Below are 19,982 nucleotides of genomic sequence, written 5' to 3'. Positions count from 1 at the left end.
TTGTATAATCTCTGTAGCTCTGATTAAATTATACACATCTTGCTGTGTTATAAAGTTGGAATGTTTTCAATCTAATCCTGAACCTACTTATTGTCACCAGGTTGGATTTACACTAAAAAAACGAACTGTTATTTGGGGTTTTAAGGATTTCATCATTCAAGTTACACTGTAGGAGATGTCAATTCATTTATCATGTAAGTACTAAAACCAGCTTGAGATCTGAGCGGGGACCCACCGAAGGGCAGGCTAATTGAGCTGTTGTCCGTTCTCACCTCTCTGTCTACTTGTTTTTCTCTCATGTAAGTACTCTGTATAATTTATAGAAATATCCTGTGAGTACTCTGTGTCATTTATAGAAATACCCTGCGAGTACTCTGTGTCATTTATAGAAATACCCTGCGAGTACGCTATATCATTTATAGAAATACCCTGTGAGTACGCTATATCATTTATAGAAATACCCTGCGAGTACTCTGTGTCATTTATAGAAATACCCTGCGAGTACTCTGTGTCATTTATAGAAATACCCTGCGAGTACGCTATATCATTTATAGAAATACCCTGCGAGTACGCTATATCATTTATAGAAATACCCTGTGAGTACGCTATATCATTTATAGAAATACCCTGCGAGTACTCTGTGTCATTTATAGAAATACCCTGCGAGTACTCTGTGTCATTTATAGAAATACCCTGCGAGTACGCTATATCATTTATAGAAATACCCTGTGGGTACACTATATCATTTATAGAAATACCCTGCGAGTACGCTATATCATTTATAGAAATACCCTGCGAGTACTCTGTGTCATTTATAGAAATACCCTGCGAGTACGCTATATCATTTATAGAAATACCCTGCGAGTACGCTATATCATTTATAGAAATACCCTGTGGGTACGCTATATCATTTATAGAAATACCCTGCGAGTACTCTTTGTCATTTATAGAAATACCCTGCGAGTACGCTATATCATTTATAGAAATACCCTGCGAGTACGCTATATCATTTATAGAAATACCCTGTGGGTACGCTATATCATTTATAGAAATACCCTTTGAGTACTCTGTGTCATTTATAGAAATACCCTGCGAGTATTCTGTGTCATTTATAGAAATACCCTGCAAGTATTTTGTGTCATTTATAGAAATACCCTGTGAGTACTCTGTATCATTTATAGAAATACCCTGCGAGTACTCTTTGTCATTTATAGAAATACCCTGTGAGAACTCTGTGTCATTTATAGAAATACCCTGCGAGTATTCTGTGTCATTTATAGAAATACCCTGCGAGTATTTTGTGTCATTTATAGAAATACCCTGTGAGTACTCTGTATCATTTATAGAAATACCCTGCGAGTACGCTATATCATTTATAGAAATACCCTGTGAGTACGCTATATCATTTATAGAAATACCCTGCGAGTACTCTGTGTCATTTATAGAAATACCCTGCGAGTACTCTGTGTCATTTATAGAAATACCCTGCGAGTACGCTATATCATTTATAGAAATACCCTGTGGGTACACTATATCATTTATAGAAATACCCTGTGGGTACGCTATATCATTTATAGAAATACCCTGCGAGTACTCTTTGTCATTTATAGAAATACCCTGCGAGTACGCTATATCATTTATAGAAATACCCTGCGAGTACGCTATATCATTTATAGAAATACCCTGTGGGTACGCTATATCATTTATAGAAATACCCTGTGGGTACGCTATATCATTTATAGAAATACCCTTTGAGTACTCTGTGTCATTTATAGAAATACCCTGCGAGTATTCTGTGTCATTTATAGAAATACCCTGCGAGTATTTTGTGTCATTTATAGAAATACCCTGTGAGTACTCTGTATCATTTATAGAAATACCCTGCGAGTACTCTGTATCATTTATAGAAATACCCTGTGAGAACTCTGTATCATTTATAGAAATACCCTGCGAGTATTCTGTGTCATTTATAGAAATACCCTGCGAGTATTTTGTGTCATTTATAGAAATACCCTGTGAGTACTCTGTATCATTTATAGAAATACCCTGCGAGTACTCTGTATCATTTATAGAAATACCCTGCGAGTACGCTATATCATTTATAGAAATACCCTGTGAGTACGCTATATCATTTATAGAAATACCCTGTGAGTACGCTATATAATTTATAGAAATACCCTGCGAGTACTCTGTGTCATTTATAGAAATACCCTGTGAGTACTCTGTATCATTTATAGAAATACCCAGTGAGTACTCTGTATCATTTATAGAAATACCCTGCGAGTACTCTGTATCATTTATAGAAATACCCTGTGAGTACTCTGTATCATTTATAGAAATACCCTGCGAGTACTCTTTGTCATTTATAGAAATACCCTGCGAGTACGCTATATCATTTATAGAAATACCCTGCGAGTACGCTATATCATTTATAGAAATACCCTGTGGGTACGCTATATCATTTATAGAAATACCCTGTGGGTACTCTGTATCATTTATAGAAATACCCTGTGGGTACGCTATATCATTTATAGAAATACCCTGCGAGTACTCTGTATCATTTATAGAAATACCCTGTGAGAACTCTGTATCATTTATAGAAATACCCTGCGAGTATTCTGTGTCATTTATAGAAATACCCTGCGAGTATTTTGTGTCATTTATAGAAATACCCTGTGAGTACTCTGTATCATTTATAGAAATACCCTGCGAGTACTCTGTATCATTTATAGAAATACCCTGCGAGTACGCTATATCATTTATAGAAATACCCTGTGAGTACGCTATATCATTTATAGAAATACCCTGTGAGTACGCTATATAATTTATAGAAATACCCTGCGAGTACTCTGTGTCATTTATAGAAATACCCTGTGAGTACTCTGTATCATTTATAGAAATACCCAGTGAGTACTCTGTATCATTTATAGAAATACCCTGCGAGTACTCTGTATCATTTATAGAAATACCCTGTGAGTACTCTGTATCATTTATAGAAATACCCTGCGAGTACTCTTTGTCATTTATAGAAATACCCTGCGAGTACGCTATATCATTTATAGAAATACCCTGCGAGTACGCTATATCATTTATAGAAATACCCTGTGGGTACGCTATATCATTTATAGAAATACCCTGTGGGTACTCTGTATCATTTATAGAAATACCCTGTGGGTACGCTATATCATTTATAGAAATACCCTGCGAGTACTCTGTATCATTTATAGAAATACCCTGTGAGAACTCTGTATCATTTATAGAAATACCCTGCGAGTATTCTGTGTCATTTATAGAAATACCCTGCGAGTATTTTGTGTCATTTATAGAAATACCCTGTGAGTACTCTGTATCATTTATAGAAATACCCTGCGAGTACTCTGTATCATTTATAGAAATACCCTGCGAGTACGCTATATCATTTATAGAAATACCCTGTGAGTACGCTATATCATTTATAGAAATACCCTGTGAGTACGCTATATAATTTATAGAAATACCCTGCGAGTACTCTGTGTCATTTATAGAAATACCCTGTGAGTACTCTGTATCATTTATAGAAATACCCTGTGAGTACTCTGTATCATTTATAGAAATACCCTGCGAGTACGCTATATCATTTATAGAAATACCCTGTGGGTACGCTATATCATTTATAGAAATACCCAGTGAGTACTCTGTATCATTTATAGAAATACCCTGCGAGTACTCTGTATCATTTATAGAAATACCCTGTGAGTACTCTGTATCATTTATAGAAATACCCTGCGAGTACTCTTTGTCATTTATAGAAATACCCTGCGAGTACGCTATATCATTTATAGAAATACCCTGCGAGTACGCTATATCATTTATAGAAATACCCTGTGGGTACGCTATATCATTTATAGAAATACCCTGTGGGTACTCTGTATCATTTATAGAAATACCCTGTGGGTACGCTATATCATTTATAGAAATACCCTGTGGGTACGCTATATCATTTATAGAAATACCCTGTGAGTACTCTGTATCATTTATAGAAATACCCTGCGAGTACTCTTTGTCATTTATAGAAATACCCTGCGAGTACGCTATATCATTTATAGAAATACCCTGCGAGTACGCTATATCATTTATAGAAATACCCTGTGGGTACGCTATATCATTTATAGAAATACCCTGTGAGTACTCTGTATCATTTATAGAAATACCCTGTGAGTACTCTGTATCATTTATAGAAATACCCTGCGAGTACGCTATATCATTTATAGAAATACCCTGTGGGTACGCTATATCATTTATAGAAATACCCTGTGGGTACGCTATATCATTTATAGAAATACCCTGTGAGTACTCTGTATCATTTATAGAAATACCCTGCGAGTACTCTTTGTCATTTATAGAAATACCCTGCGAGTACGCTATATCATTTATAGAAATACCCTGTGGGTACGCTATATCATTTATAGAAATACCCTTTGAGTACTCTGTGTCATTTATAGAAATACCCTGCGAGTATTCTGTGTCATTTATAGAAATACCCTGTGGGTACGCTATATCATTTATAGAAATACCCTGCGAGTACTCTTTGTCATTTATAGAAATACCCTGTGAGTACGCTATATCATTTATAGAAATACCCTGTGAGTACGCTATATCATTTATAGAAATACCCTGTGGGTACGCTATATCATTTATAGAAATACCCTGTGGGTACGCTATATCATTTATAGAAATACCCTGCGAGTACTCTTTGTCATTTATAGAAATACCCTGTGAGTACGCTATATCATTTATAGAAATACCCTGTGAGTACGCTATATCATTTATAGAAATACCCTGTGAGTACTCTGTATCATTTATAGAAATACCCTGTGAGTACTCTGTATCATTTATAGAAATACCCTGTGAGTACTCTGTATCATTTATAGAAATACCCTGTGAGTACTCTGTATCATTTATAGAAATACCCTGTGAGTACTCTGTATCATTTATAGAAATACCCTGTGAGTACGCTATATCATTTATAGAAATACCCTGTGAGTACGCTATATCATTTATAGAAATACCCTGTGAGTACTCTGTATCATTTATAGAAATACCCTGTGAGTACGCTGTATCATTTATAGAAATACCCAGTGAGTACTCTGTGTCATTTATAGAAATACCCTGCGAGTACTCTGTGTCATTTATAGAAATACCCTGTGAGTACTCTGTATCATTTATAGAAATACCCTGTGAGTACTCTGTATCATTTATAGAAATACCCTGCGAGTACTCTGTGTCATTTATAGAAATACCCTGTGGGTACGCTATATCATTTATAGAAATACCCTGTGGGTACGCTATATCATTTATAGAAATACCCTGTGAGTACTCTGTATCATTTATAGAAATACCCTGTGAGTACTCTGTGTCATTTATAGAAATACCCTGTGGGTACGCTATATCATTTATAGAAATACCCTGTGGGTACGCTATATCATTTATAGAAATACCCTGCGAGTACTCTTTGTCATTTATAGAAATACCCTGTGAGTACGCTATATCATTTATAGAAATACCCTGTGAGTACGCTATATCATTTATAGAAATACCCTGTGAGTACTCTGTATCATTTATAGAAATACCCTGTGAGTACTCTGTATCATTTATAGAAATACCCTGTGAGTACTCTGTATCATTTATAGAAATACCCTGTGAGTACTCTGTATCATTTATAGAAATACCCTGTGAGTACTCTGTATCATTTATAGAAATACCCAGTGAGTACTCTGTATCATTTATAGAAATACCCTGTGAGTACGCTATATCATTTATAGAAATACCCTGTGAGTACTCTGTATCATTTATAGAAATACCCTGTGAGTACGCTGTATCATTTATAGAAATACCCAGTGAGTACTCTGTGTCATTTATAGAAATACCCTGCGAGTACTCTGTGTCATTTATAGAAATACCCTGTGAGTACTCTGTATCATTTATAGAAATACCCTGTGAGTACTCTGTATCATTTATAGAAATACCCTGCGAGTACTCTGTGTCATTTATAGAAATACCCTGTGGGTACGCTATATCATTTATAGAAATACCCTGTGGGTACGCTATATCATTTATAGAAATACCCTGTGAGTACTCTGTATCATTTATAGAAATACCCTGTGAGTACTCTGTGTCATTTATAGAAATACCCTGTGGGTACGCTATATCATTTATAGAAATACCCTGTGGGTACGCTATATCATTTATAGAAATACCCTGTGAGTACGCTATATCATTTATAGAAATACCCTGTGAGTACTCTGTGTCATTTATAGAAATACCCTGCGAGTACTCTGTATCATTTATAGAAATACCCTGCGAGTACTCTGTGTCATTTATAGAAATACCCTGTGGGTACGCTATATCATTTATAGAAATACCCTGTGGGTACGCTATATCATTTATAGAAATACCCTGTGAGTACTCTGTGTCATTTATAGAAATACCCTGCGAGTACTCTGTATCATTTATAGAAATACCCTGTGAGTACTCTGTATCATTTATAGAAATACCCTGTGAGTACTCTGTATCATTTATAGAAATACCCTGTGGGTACGCTATATCATTTATAGAAATACCCTGTGGGTACGCTATATCATTTATAGAAATACCCTGTGAGTACTCTGTGTCATTTATAGAAATACCCTGCGAGTACTCTGTATCATTTATAGAAATACCCTGTGAGTACTCTGTGTCATTTATAGAAATACCCTGCGAGTACTCTGTATCATTTATAGAAATACCCTGTGAGTACTCTGTGTCATTTATAGAAATACCCTGCGAGTATTCTGTGTCATTTATAGAAATACCCTGTGAGTACTCTGTGTCATTTATAGAAATACCCTGCGAGTACTCTGTGTCATTTATAGAAATACCCTGTGAGTACTCTGTATCATTTATATAAATACCCAGTGAGTACTCTTTGTCATTTATAGAAATACCCTGTGAGTACTCTGTATAATTTATAGAAATACCCTGTGAGCACGCTATATCATTTATAGAAATACCCTGTAAATATGCTATACATTTATAGAAATACCCTGTGAGTACTCTGTATAATTTATAGAAATACCCTGTGAGCACGCTATATCATTTATAGAAATACCCTGTAAATATGCTATACATTTATAGAAATACCCTATGAGTGTTAGATTATTAGAGATACTCTGTGTCGGATTATTATTTATCCTGTATACTCTGTGTCAGAGTTCCAGAAATGTGCACTCAGAATGCTGTGACTGCCTCACTTTTGTGACATCGTGTTGCATCACCCTTCTCACTATGACCGTATTATAATTCTCTTCCACAAGTACAGCCAGGGTCCCGCTGTGCAGTTGTAATTTTAATCAATAATAAGCAATGGGTGGGTGAAGCACTAAGTGACGTGCACTGACCCCAGTTGACATTAGCTGGGAGGTTCGTTTACACATTAACATCTGTATAATAGGTGGCTTCTCCCCACATGTCTGAGCTGTCATACAGCCAAGATTCACTCTCCACTCCATCCATCACCAGCTCCTTGCTCCTGATATCTGTATCTTCGTGGCGCACTGTAACACGATCTCCGCATTTAAATGCGAGTTCTCCAAGTTGTCTTGTAACTCATGTTTTTGGCAGTGAGTATGGTTTGCAGAATCCCCATGTCTCTCTGTCCTTATCTGGTGACATTTTACCTCCACCACAAAACATTCAGTCCAGTAAAATAGTCCTAGTTGGCCAGGGGGGTGGAGGGGTCATACTCTCAAAGACAGGACACCTTGCAAAAAAAATAATAGCTCCCAGTTCCAAAACGGGTGGTTTATGTGCCCAGTCTTGTAACCGTACAGATTTGTGACGCTGTGTTGACAATAAAACACTCGGTTTTTACTAAACCAGAACCTTTGAAGAATTGACAAGGTAAATACAGATTTTATTCCAAAATAGAACAAAAATCTCCTACTCGGCTATTCCATATGTTTAAAGTCAAGGTAAATTGAATTCACTGTGTATTTTTACATCGACCAAAGAAAATGTGGTCTCTAAACTCATTTTTGATTCTTCTTATATTGGGCTATTAATTCAAGTTATTTACTACAGAATAGAAATTCTATTTTTTTTTCTGGGAAATATGAAACACAAAGTATTAATCAGCTATGATATTTTTTCTCTTTGATCTTTTGTATTTTCTTAGGTTTGATAAATGTATATTTTATACTCCTGGCATTACCAAGTGGTTGGTAAATATTAGTAAAATGAGAAAAAGATTGTTACATCAATTTGAAACTTGGGTTTTAGCCAGGTTTCTGTTTAACATGAAGAAGAATGAGAAATCAAAGTTCCAGTAAAAGAAATATATACAGGGTTAGTAAATAGCCGAGCTATATCCCAGATATACAGGGTTAGTAAATAGCCGAGCTATATCCCAGATATACAGGGTTAGTAAATAGCCGAGCTATATCCCAGATATACAGGGTTAGTAAATAGCTGAGCTTTATCCCAGATATACAGGGTTAGTAAATAGCCGAGCTATATCCCAGATATACAGGGTTAGTAAATAGCCGAGCTATATCCCAGATATACAGGGTTAGTAAATAGCTGAGCTATATCCCAGATATACAGGGTTAGTAAATAGCTGAGCTTTATCCCAGATATACAGGGTTAGTAAATAGCCGAGCTGTATCCCAGATATAGAGGGTTAGTAAATAGCTGAACTGTATCCCAGATATACAGGGTTAGTAAAGAGCCGAGCTATATCCTAGATATAGAGGGTTGGTAAAGAGCCAAGCTATATCCCAGATATACAGGGTTAGTAAATAGCCGAGCTATAACCCAGATATACAGGGTTAGTAAATAGCCGAGCTATATCCCAGATATACAGGGTTAGCAAAGAGCTGTATCCCAGATATACAGGGTTAGCAAGGAGCTGTATCCCAGATATACAGGGTTAGTAAATAGCCGAGCTGTATCCCAGATATACAGGGTTAGTAAAGAGCCGAGCTATATCCTAGATATAGAGGGTTGGTAAAGAGCCGAGCTATATCCCAGATATACAGGGTTAGTAAATAGCTGAGCTATATCCCAGATATACAGGGTTAGTAAAGAGCTGTATCCCAGAGATACAGGGTTAGTAAACAGCTGAGCTATATCCCAGATATACAGGGTTAGTAAATAGCCGAGCTGTATCCCAGATATAGAGGGTTAGTAAATAGCTGAGCTTTATCCCAGATATACAGGGTTAGTAAAGAGCTGTATCCCAGATATACAGGATTAGTAAATAGCCGAGCTGTATCCCAGATATACAGGGTTAGTAAATAGCTGAACTGTATCCCAGATATACAGGGTTAGTAAAGAGCCGAGCTATATCCTAGATATAGAGGGTTGGTAAAGAGCCGAGCTATATCCCAGATATACAGGGTTAGTAAATAGCTGAGCTATATCCCAGATATACAGGGTTAGTAAAGAGCCGAACTATATCCCAGATATACAGGGTTAGTAAATAGCCGAGCTGTATCCCAGATATACAGGGTTAGTAAATAGCTGAGCTATATCCCAGATATACAGGGTTAGTAAAGAGCCGAGCTATATCCTAGATATAGAGGGTTGGTAAAGAGCCGAGCTATATCCCAGATATACAGGGTTAGTAAATAGCTGAGCTATATCCCAGATATACAGGGTTAGTAAATAGCTGAGCTATATCCCAGATATACAGGGTTAGTAAATAGCTGAGCTATATCCCAGATATACAGGGTTAGTAAATAGCTGAGCTATATCCCAGATATACAGGGTTAGTAAAGAGCCGAACTATATCCCAGATATACAGGGTTAGTAAATAGCCGAGCTGTATCCCAGATATACAGGGTTAGTAAATAGCTGAGCTATATCCCAGATATACAGGGTTAGTAAATAGCTGAGCTGTATCCCAGATATACAGGGTTAGTAAATAGCTGAGCTATATCCCAGATATACAGGGTTAGTAAAGAGCCGAGCTATATCCCAGATATACAGGGTTAGTAAATAGCTGAGCTTTATCCCAGATATACAGGGTTAGTAAATAGCTGAGCTATATCCCAGATATACAGGGTTAGTAAATAGCTGAGCTATATCCCAGATATACAGGGTTAGTAAAGAGCTGTATCCCAGATATACAGGGTTAGTAAATAGCTGAGCTATATCCCAGATATACAGGGTTAGTAAATAGCCGAGCTATATCCCAGATATACAGGGTTAGTAAATAGCTGTATCCCAGATATACAGGGTTAGTAAAGAGTGTTATCCCAGATATACAGGGTTAGTAAAGAGTGTTATCCCAGATATACAGGGTTAGTAAAGAGTGTTATCCCAGATATACAGGATTAGTAAAGAGTGTAATCCCAGATATACAGGTGATGTAGATTAATTTAAAAATAAACAAATATGTTTAAATGTCTATCTGTTCCTGTCCAAATCTGAGATGATTAAATTGCGTATACGCAGAAGTAAATTCACACTGACACACGGAGTTCAGGTTAAAATAACTTTGAGGAAATTTAATGGCATCTGAAGAAAAGCGGGCTCGCAGACCCTTATAAGAGCTAAATTACATCATCATTGATTATTGAGATATCAGTAAATAAACATCATTAATTGGATTAAATGTTAAGTGGCTATGTCAATGTCCACCCATCAATATTATTAATTGGCTCTAGAACTAAGTGGTTAGCTAGGTGTCCTCCCACCGGGAGTTGGTATTGTTCTGGACACGGGTGTGGACAGATGGCTCAAGCGCCATCTTACCCAGCACGAGGCTTACTCGGTGGGAAGGGGGGCTTGAGCGTCATTTTGGGTAGTTAGTGATGTCAGACTCGTGGTCAGGTGCAGGGTTCTTTTATGAATAGAACATTTCATTAGGCCAGCTTCTCATGGCCTTGGCTATGGCCTTGGTTATACTTTGTTGCATGTAACAGGAGATTCAATAATTCCGGAGTTAGTCATGTCTTTATAGAAAATACAGTCTCTATTCATTACACTAAATGCTGTTAGGAAATTCTGTCATGTAATGTAGTTTAAAATGGAGGATTCTGTCAGGTAATGTGGGTTAAAATGGAGTTAGTGCAAAAATTCAACACAGGTTCAATACAGGTTTTTAATAATTCTACATCAGTCCCCCCTATGAAATGTTAGATTCTAAAAAGATAAACTTTATTTGTTAATACCAGAAGACGTGTTAGCCCAAAGGCACAGAAACCCCGCGGCCGCTAGCTAGGTTTTAATGCAAAGTGCAATCCTGTCCCTTAATCTGACCCTAGTAGGCTAACTCATCCGTCAGCATGGCTCTCGAACACTTCACTCCCATGGGTGGCCCATGGTGGCTTGTCCACCACTTCTCCACACGGAGACTTTACCCATTACTGACGGATGCTGTCCCTAAGCTGGTCCCTTCCTAAAACTCTTGCACTTTATCAACAAAAGGGATAGTTTGCAGCGGTATACAGGGTGAGTTGAGATCTTGAAAATCTTGGTCATCAACTGCCAGATGTGCAAAAGTTGGTGTCGTTTGGTCTACAGTCTTCTGTAGGAATTTTCTCAGACAAGGGAGGACACAACAAACGAGAAGAGCAAAGATAAAAAGAGAAATTAGTATTGCCATACCAATATGCATTAAAGCTTTTTGCCATCCTGTCATCCAACCAAACCATCTTTCCCAGGGATCTTTTATCCCAGAATTCCTTTTTAACTCTTCAGAGAGCTCATTTAATTTTTCTATGGCTAAGGTGACTTTACCATTAGGGCCTGTGTTTTCTGGGATGTAAGTACAACATGTCATGGTGTCGGGCAAAATTTTACATACACCCCTTTTTTCAGCTAGAATCATGTCTAAGGCCATTCTATTCTGGAAGGACATTTGGGATGTAGCCTGCAGCTGTTCGGCTAATCCCTGGAGGGCATCCCTGGTGTAATTAACAAAGCGTTGTTGGTTGTAATAAATGTAATTTATCCAATTCAAATTCTTGTTTGCAGTAACTATGGTAAAAAGTGATTCAAATCCTGCAGCAACTTCATGTCTTGCTTTAAATTCATTGGGCACCCCCCTAGGCATCAATATAAATGTGAGGGTCAAAACTGCCCTTTACTGGGGCTTCACGCTTAACCTTGGCTGGTGTGTGTTTGGACTCATGTGTGTCAGGGTGTGTGTCAGAGATAATATGTATAGGCATAATGGCTTTAGCCATTCTTTGTCCATCCTGGATCTTAGCTGTAAATCCCCACACAACCAGTAAATATCCCCCAGTGACCTAGTATGGAATTGCAGCAGGTTCATGGAGACAGTTCTGTAGGTGGCACAATACCCTTTGGAGAAGTTACCCAAGAATTTACCAATTCCATCATAATTAGCATAACAAGTGTAGTTACCTTTATAAACTGTAACACCATCTGGGGTTTGACATCCTTGGCTAAGAGAGGATATTCCACTGTCCATGCTTTGCAGAGGGACCTATTGAAATTGTAGTGGTAGGCAAAAAGACTCAAAACACATTCTTCTATATCTACTGGTAAGGTTAAAGGTACGGTGCCGAGGTGAGGCCGGGCACCACCACACACATAACATGCGGTTCTGTTATGTTTGTTGGCATTATATTTCATCCATTCCAACCATAGATTAACATCATTAAAACCTGTTTCAGCGGCCATGGTATCTTCAAAGGTGGGGTTTGCAATGGCCATCATGTCTTTAAAGGACTGGATGTGTGGTTTTAATGGATTTGAGACCATATGGGTGGCCCCTTGCCACTCTGGAGAGTGGCACATATCTTTAAGGTAGAAGTGCCCTAACTTGTTATAGGAACCTTTCTTCCAATACATTCCCATTACATACTGATCTGCATCTGTTGGACTGGGATGCTCAATATTTAGGATAAATTTCATGGGTGTGCCTCCTCCAGGCTTCCTTAGGGTCATTCTTTGGAGGAGGGATCTACCATGATCATCTACTTTAGATAAGGCACTTTTTGGTTTGTAACCCCAGGCAGGCCCGGCATTCCATCCCGCCGCCCCCCAATGGTTACAATTGTGCCCCCATTGTTTGTCAACTACACAAACATAGGGGTCCTTTGAATGAGGAATATCTCTATAGATATTTTGAATCTGTGATGTAGGGAATGGGCATTCTACAATGTCACAGTAATCAAAAGTATAAGTAGCCACATGGGTACATGAAGAATTGTACCAGAAGGTATACCCACTGGCATCTTTGGTGATGGCTACTTGCTGGGCCTTAATTAAGCTAATTAAGGAGAGGATGTACCAGAAGTACATGGTTGTGCGGTATCTGCTTCCTCTGAGGCAGGAGTCTTTTTGCAATGGGAAGCGTGGATCCAATGTGGCCTGCCGGCCAATTTGACGGAGGTTGCAGTAATCAGGAGAACTTGGAATGGCCGTCAAATCTTGGTTCCAGGGTGTGTTTCCGCACAAATTTCTTGACTAGAACCCAATCTCCGGGAAGCAGGTTGTGGGTACCCGTATCCGATTCGGGATCTGGAATTGAAGAGAAAACTTGGGCATGTATTTTGTTTAAGGCATTTGCAAGTTCAGTTACATAGTCTACTAAAACATCAGTTTGAAGCTGCAACTGTTGCGGGTAATAACAACCTAGTCTGGGTGCAGTCCCAAATAGAATCTCATATGGGGATAGTGAGTGCTTCCCTCTAGGTGTGTGCCTAACACTGAATAAAGCTATTGACAGGCTTTCTGGCCAGGGCATCTTTGTTTCCTGTGACATTTTTAGCATTCTGGCTTTTAGGGTGCCATTCATGCGTTTCACTTTGCCACTACTTTGTGCGTGGTAAGGGGTGTGAAAGGCTAGGGTCACCCCCAGAGCAGTCCAAATTTCTTTAGTCACTGTTGCTGTAAAGGCTGGGCCCTGGTCACTTTCAATGACTTCTGGAAGTCCAAATCTACATACAATATCTGTAAGTAGGCGTCTTGCTGTTGTTTTTGCAGTGATATTGGCCACTGGGTAGGCTTCTGGCCAGCCTGAGAACATGTCCACTATTACTAGTGCATACTCATGAGGCCCACTCTTGGGCATTTGTATGTGATCAATCTGAATTCTCTGGAATGGGTACATGGGCTTAGCCAGGTGTTTCAAGGGTTTTCCTGGGTTGCATTTTGCACAAATGACACAGGCCCTACAGAGGCTGTTGATCAATGTTGTGATTCCAGGTGCTTCATAATACTTTTGTATGAGGGCGGCCATTAAGTCCTTTGACAGGTGTGCAGGTCCATGTGCCCATTGGACAACTGCTGGATATAAATTCTTAGGAAGGCAGAAAGTTGTTGTAATATACTCCATCCTTTAGGACTGCTCCTTTCTTCTTCCACTTCTGTATTTCTTCGGGGGTAGTTGTAGCTTGCTGTTCCCGTAAGATTCTTAGGTCAGTAGGAAGGGTCTGCAGGGCAAAAATAGGAATTTCTTCGTGTCCGGACACTTCTTCATCCACTTCCTGCAATTTTCTTGCTGCTTGCTTAGCAGCCTGATCAGCCAAATGGTTGCCCCTTGCTTCATCTGTATCCAACTTCCCATGTGCCTTCACTTGCCATCCACCGCCACCGGGCCATGATCCACTGCTGGTGGCCAGGGTGAGCTGAACCAGGGATGCCGGGGAGCCCCAGACACGTGGTCCTGGCGGTGCCTTGGGCCTGGGCTTCTACTCCTCAGCCGAGCCCCAGGAGTAGTGTGCCTTCACTTTCTTCAGGGAGTAGGAGGGCATCCATTAGTTCCTTAATTGCAGAGCTGTGTTTGACTGGTGTACCGGCAGTGGTAAGAAATCCTCTTGTTTTCCAAATTAGGCCGAAGTCATGTGCCACACCCAGAGCATATCTTGAATCTGTGTAGATGTTGGCACGTTTTCCTTCGGAGATTTTGCATGCTGAAGTCAGGGCTTGCAATTCAGCTTCTTGTGCAGACATTGCTGGTGGCAAAGATGATGACTTGATAACTTCATCTGTTGTGGTTACGGCATATCCTGTGTGGTATTTTCCTTCTTCATCAGCATACCTTGAACCGTCCACAAACAGGGTGAAATCAGGATTTGTTAATGGATTCTCATGTACAGTTGGTAAGTGTATTGTCTCCATTTTCATCTGTTCAAAACAGTCATGAGGTGTCTCTGGGTCATAATCATTCACTATGACCAGATCTTTAAATTCATTTTCCAGGAAGTGGCGTGGCCATGCTTCAAGATGGTCAGTTGTTGGGTATTTGACAATGCCATTTTCCTGTAGCTGTGATTCATCCATGGTGGCCCATAATTTTGCCATGGGCCCAAGATCATTCCATGATTTTGTTTTCAACTTGGTGACAGGGACATGTGGAATGGCAGTATCCCAATGACGGTACAAGTATTTGAGTTCTGAAGGTAATTGAATCAAGGCCATGCTGTTGTCTTCAGAGTCACAGTAAAAGTCTTGGGCAGTGAGTTTCACCTCCACTAGGTGATAAAGCTCATCTTCGTAGCAAGGCTCAGGAGTGCTGTTTGGCTTATACCACATGGTACAGAAGGCATATCCTGGTCCCTCGCAGAGAGGAGCTTGTCCATCATGAAAGGATAAATCAGGATGCATTCTCTTGATTGAACCAGCAAGAAGGTAGATGTAGGTTTCATCCATGATAAACCCATAGTGGATACCTCCCTCAGGTAGTGGGAGAAGAATGGACGGATTGAGAACTTGACATCTTTGTATGGTAATGTTGTCAGGTAACAGGAGATGACATTGGAGACGTAGGTGTCTTGCAGGAGACACATGCTTGAGTTGTACTTGGTTGATGATGGCAGAAATGTCATGAGGGGCCAAGACAACTAGAGGGTGGCCAAGGACCAGGTCTGCAGTTCTTTCAATGAGTTCTCTTGCTGTAAAAACTGCCCTAAGGCAAGAAGGGGTCCCTCTGGCCACGATATCCAGCTGGCAGGAGAAAAAAACAATAGGCCTTTGACGGCCTCTTAAGTCATTTGTTTGGGTAAGGACTCCTGTAGCATGGCCTTGTCTTTCAGAGACAAACAATTTGAAGGGTTTAGTGTAGTCTGGTAGGCCTAGAGCAGGAGCAGATGCAATTGCACGTTTTAGTGTATTGAAATTATCCAGTGCTTCATTGGTCAGCCAGAATGGGTCTGACTTGAGTGCATCATAGAGAGGTTGCATGAGCAGAGAGGCTTCTGGGATCCATGCTCGGCAGTAGGAAATGAGGCCTAAGAAGGCATGTAGAGATTTTGAAGTCCTTGGAGGTGGAATATCCAGTACTGCTCTAACTCGGTCACGAGTGAGATGTCTGGTGCCTTGAGATAGACAATGTCCAAGGAAGATTACTGTAGGTTGACAGAATTGCAGCTTGAGAAGTGAAGCTTTGCATCCTTGTTCTGCTAAATAGCAAAGGAGACTAATTGAACATTCTTCAGTTGTTGGTATGTCATCTCCACAGAGCAGTAAATCATCCACATACTGGAGCAGGACAACTTTTGGGTGGTCTGCTTGCCATGGATCAAGGATAGAGCACATGGCCTTTGCAAACTGACTTGGAGAGTTTTGTGCCCCTTGGGGCATGACAGTCCATGTGTACTGTTGCATTTCATGTGTGAAAGCGAACAGGTATTGGCAAATTGGATCCAGTGGTACACTGAAGAAGGCATTGGCCAAATCAATGACTGTGAAGTATTTTGCTGAAGGTGGGACCCCAGAGAGCAGAGTGTGTGGATTTGGCACAATAGGGGTGTCCAGGACGGTTGCTTCATTCACTGCACGGAGATCCTGAACCATTCTGTACTTCTCTGGTTCACCTTTTGGAGTTTTCTTCTTCACAGGAAATAATGGGGTGTTGCATTTTGATTCACATTTCACAAGAGCACCCTTCTCCAAGAGTGCTTTGATTTGAATTGAAATAGCTGCAGCTTGAGCTGGTTTTAAAGGATATTGTGGTTTTCTTGGTAACTTTGCTCCTGGAATGAGCTTTACCACCACAGGTGGAACTTTTAGGTGACCTATGTCCTCTGGGCCTGAGGACCATAATTTTGCAGGTACCTTTGTCTTTAGTTCATCTGGAAAATTGGACCTCTGTTCCTTTGCTTCCCCACGGGGTCCTTCTAAATGCAACATCAGAGGCAGGGAGCACAAGGCTGAGGTGTCTGATTCAGATAGAGGAGTAGACAGTTCTACTTGTCCATCTGGAGTGAAGATGATAGATGCCTGCAGGCGTGAGAGGACATCAGCGCCTAACAGGTTAATTGGGCATGTGGAGGATACCACAAAACGAGCAAGCAGGCTAGGGTAGTTGCCAACTCGTAATGGAGTTGTTAAAGGACTGTGTCTTGGTTGGCCATCCACTCCAACGCAAGAGACATCAATATTTGACAGAAAAGATGGGTCTGGCAGGTCTTGTTCTCGTAGAACACTTCGGGCTGCACCTGTGTCAACAAGAAATGTGGTAGGTTGTCCTTCAATGGGTGGAGTCACAGTGGCAAGGGGCCCCCCTTATCCCCTGAAGACACTGCCATGACAGGGGTTAATGACACAGGCTTGCCAATTTCCTAATCATCTGGTTTCTCAACAATTGGAACTGTTTTGGGGGCTTTGGGGACAGGTGCAGCCTTTGTCACCTTCTTGGTCTCTTTCTTGGGCTCTGGGCATTCACCTCTGAAATGTCCTTTAGCACCACAATTAAAGCAATGTCCATCCTCGGGTTTGGTGCCTTTTGGGACAGGTCCGGTGCGGGACACCATGAGGGGAGCTGAACTGGGCCTTCTAGGAGTCTGGGCAGATTCCAGACCCCTAGCAACTAAGAGTAAGGTATCCAGAGGGACCACCTTATATTCAGGGCGTGCAGCAATGATTCCCTTGCGTATGGAGTCTTTAACACCTTGGACAAATGCACCAGACAGCATTTGAGAATGGATCTTGTCTGTAAGATCAAATCCTAAATCTGTAAACATTTGAAACAGTCTTGCATGAAACCTTTCCACTGATTCTCCTTTGTCTTGTACAATATCAGTAAGGCCAGCAGCCTGATCTGCAAGTTTGTCCTTAGCCCATTCTTTTAGCTGGTTACAAAAAGTTACTCCAGAGGGGTAATCAATGTCACTTATAAGCAGATCTGTACTGAGGTGGCGGGCCATGCTGGGCCAGTATGCATCCCCGGCTTTAATAGCACAAATGCTCAGTAAATCACGCCATGCTGCAGAATAAGTCTTTTGAATCTGAACTATTCCTCGGTAAAAAGGCATGGGCTGCTTTTCTGGGTCAGGGAGTGATTTCATCAGGGCACTAGCCTGAGTAGGATTAAAAGCTACATATTTAGGAGGGGCCCGATCCCCCCGGCCCGTATGTCCGAAAGGATCATCGAGGGAACGGCGGGGCGGGGGCCCCATGGCATCCTGAGAGCCCTGGGATCCTTCCTCATACTCATCTTCATCTGTGACCTGGACCCCTCTGATTAATGGGGCCATTTGAGGTGTTAGAACCGGGGGAAATTAGGGAATCCCAGAAGCTGGAGTGGCCAGTGGATTATGAGGGGTGAGTAATCACCGGGAAGTACCGGCATTAAGGGTGCTGGATGACTGGGGGCCGCCATATTGGAGGCGTGGAAGGAAGCTGCGTTAGGGTTAAGGGAAGAAGTGGCGGCCATGTTGGATGTGGGCACATCCGGGGCAGACTGTGCCGGACTGGGCATGACCGGGGTCTGGGGAGTGGCTTGGGAAAGGAAGTAGGCTTGGTTTGGATAGGGCAGGGCCAAGGGGTAAGGGAAGGGGTAGGGCCAAGACAACTGGGTAGGGTTTTGGGCGGAGCCTGGGGAGCGTGGGTTAGTTGGGCAGGGATTAGGGAAGGAGGTGGGACATCCGGGATGCGGATATGAAACTGAAGGGGTGGGAACCTGGGCTGTGGGAGGAGTGGGAAGGGGAGAGAGCGGAGAGGGATTAGCAGAGGCAGGTGTAGTAGGAGGAGCCGGAGCGGGTGTAGTAGGATTGACAGTAGCAAGAGAGGAGGGGTTAGCGAACTGGGTGGATGCAGACGGGAGGGTAGGATTATTGACGGAGAGAGAGTGTAGAGAAGGAATGGCAGATGAAATGCTTGGATTAGGCCGAGAAGGTAGTGCAGGGATGGATGAGGATGATGGGAATGTTAGGGATGATGATGGGGAGAATAATGATCCATCAGAATTCAGGACCGGACAAACAGGGGAAATGACGGGATGGGTGATGGGAGGATTGGGAGTGGGGAACATGGTCAGCTGGCTGTCACTTATTGCTGACTGAACCTTGGGGATGGACATCCCCTGGGCGCCATTTTGGGGCGCTGGCTGAGGGAATGCCCCAGCAACACAATTATTATGATACACAAACAATTTTACACCTTTGTGATTTATTTCTTCCTCAACCCAACCTTCCTGCTGAATAGCCTTCGCAACTCTGTACCATGCTTCAGCAGTACGCAATAAATCATTATCTGTAAGCTTGCCTTTCTTCTCTGTCAGTAATCTACGCCAGCTTTCTGGCTGCAATCTACCACATGAAGGCACAGCAATTTTACACACTTTAGCAATCTTTTCAACTCCTTTAACCATCTCTTCACCCTCTCTATCTTCAACTAAATCACACGCTAGCCAGCCCTTACCGGGCTTACTCAATTCCTGTCCCATATCCCCCTATAAAAGGCGTCCCAGATATAGGGAAAGGAAAATGAAACAGAACGTCTACAATGCTCGACTGCCACTCAAGAAGGGTGGGTCCCCCTCAAGTGCGTCTTCCCAAAACGTAGACTAGTCACTAAATCCGCCTACCCGAGGTGGTAGTCACGGATTGGAGCGGGGTGAGAAGTGTGTGACCAATCACTTCTCTCACAAGAGAAATAGGAGGGGATAGTGTAAATAATACAGGCAGTAGAGTAAAGTAAAAGTAAGGTGAAATTTAGAGACAGACACGGGAGTTTGAATGACTCCCAATTAAACAAAAAACAACAAT

The sequence above is a fragment of the Pelobates fuscus genome, chromosome 12 (assembly GCF_036172605.1).
Source record: "Pelobates fuscus isolate aPelFus1 chromosome 12, aPelFus1.pri, whole genome shotgun sequence".
NCBI lineage: Eukaryota > Metazoa > Chordata > Amphibia > Anura > Pelobatidae > Pelobates > Pelobates fuscus.
This window is presented reverse-complemented; position numbering follows the sequence as displayed.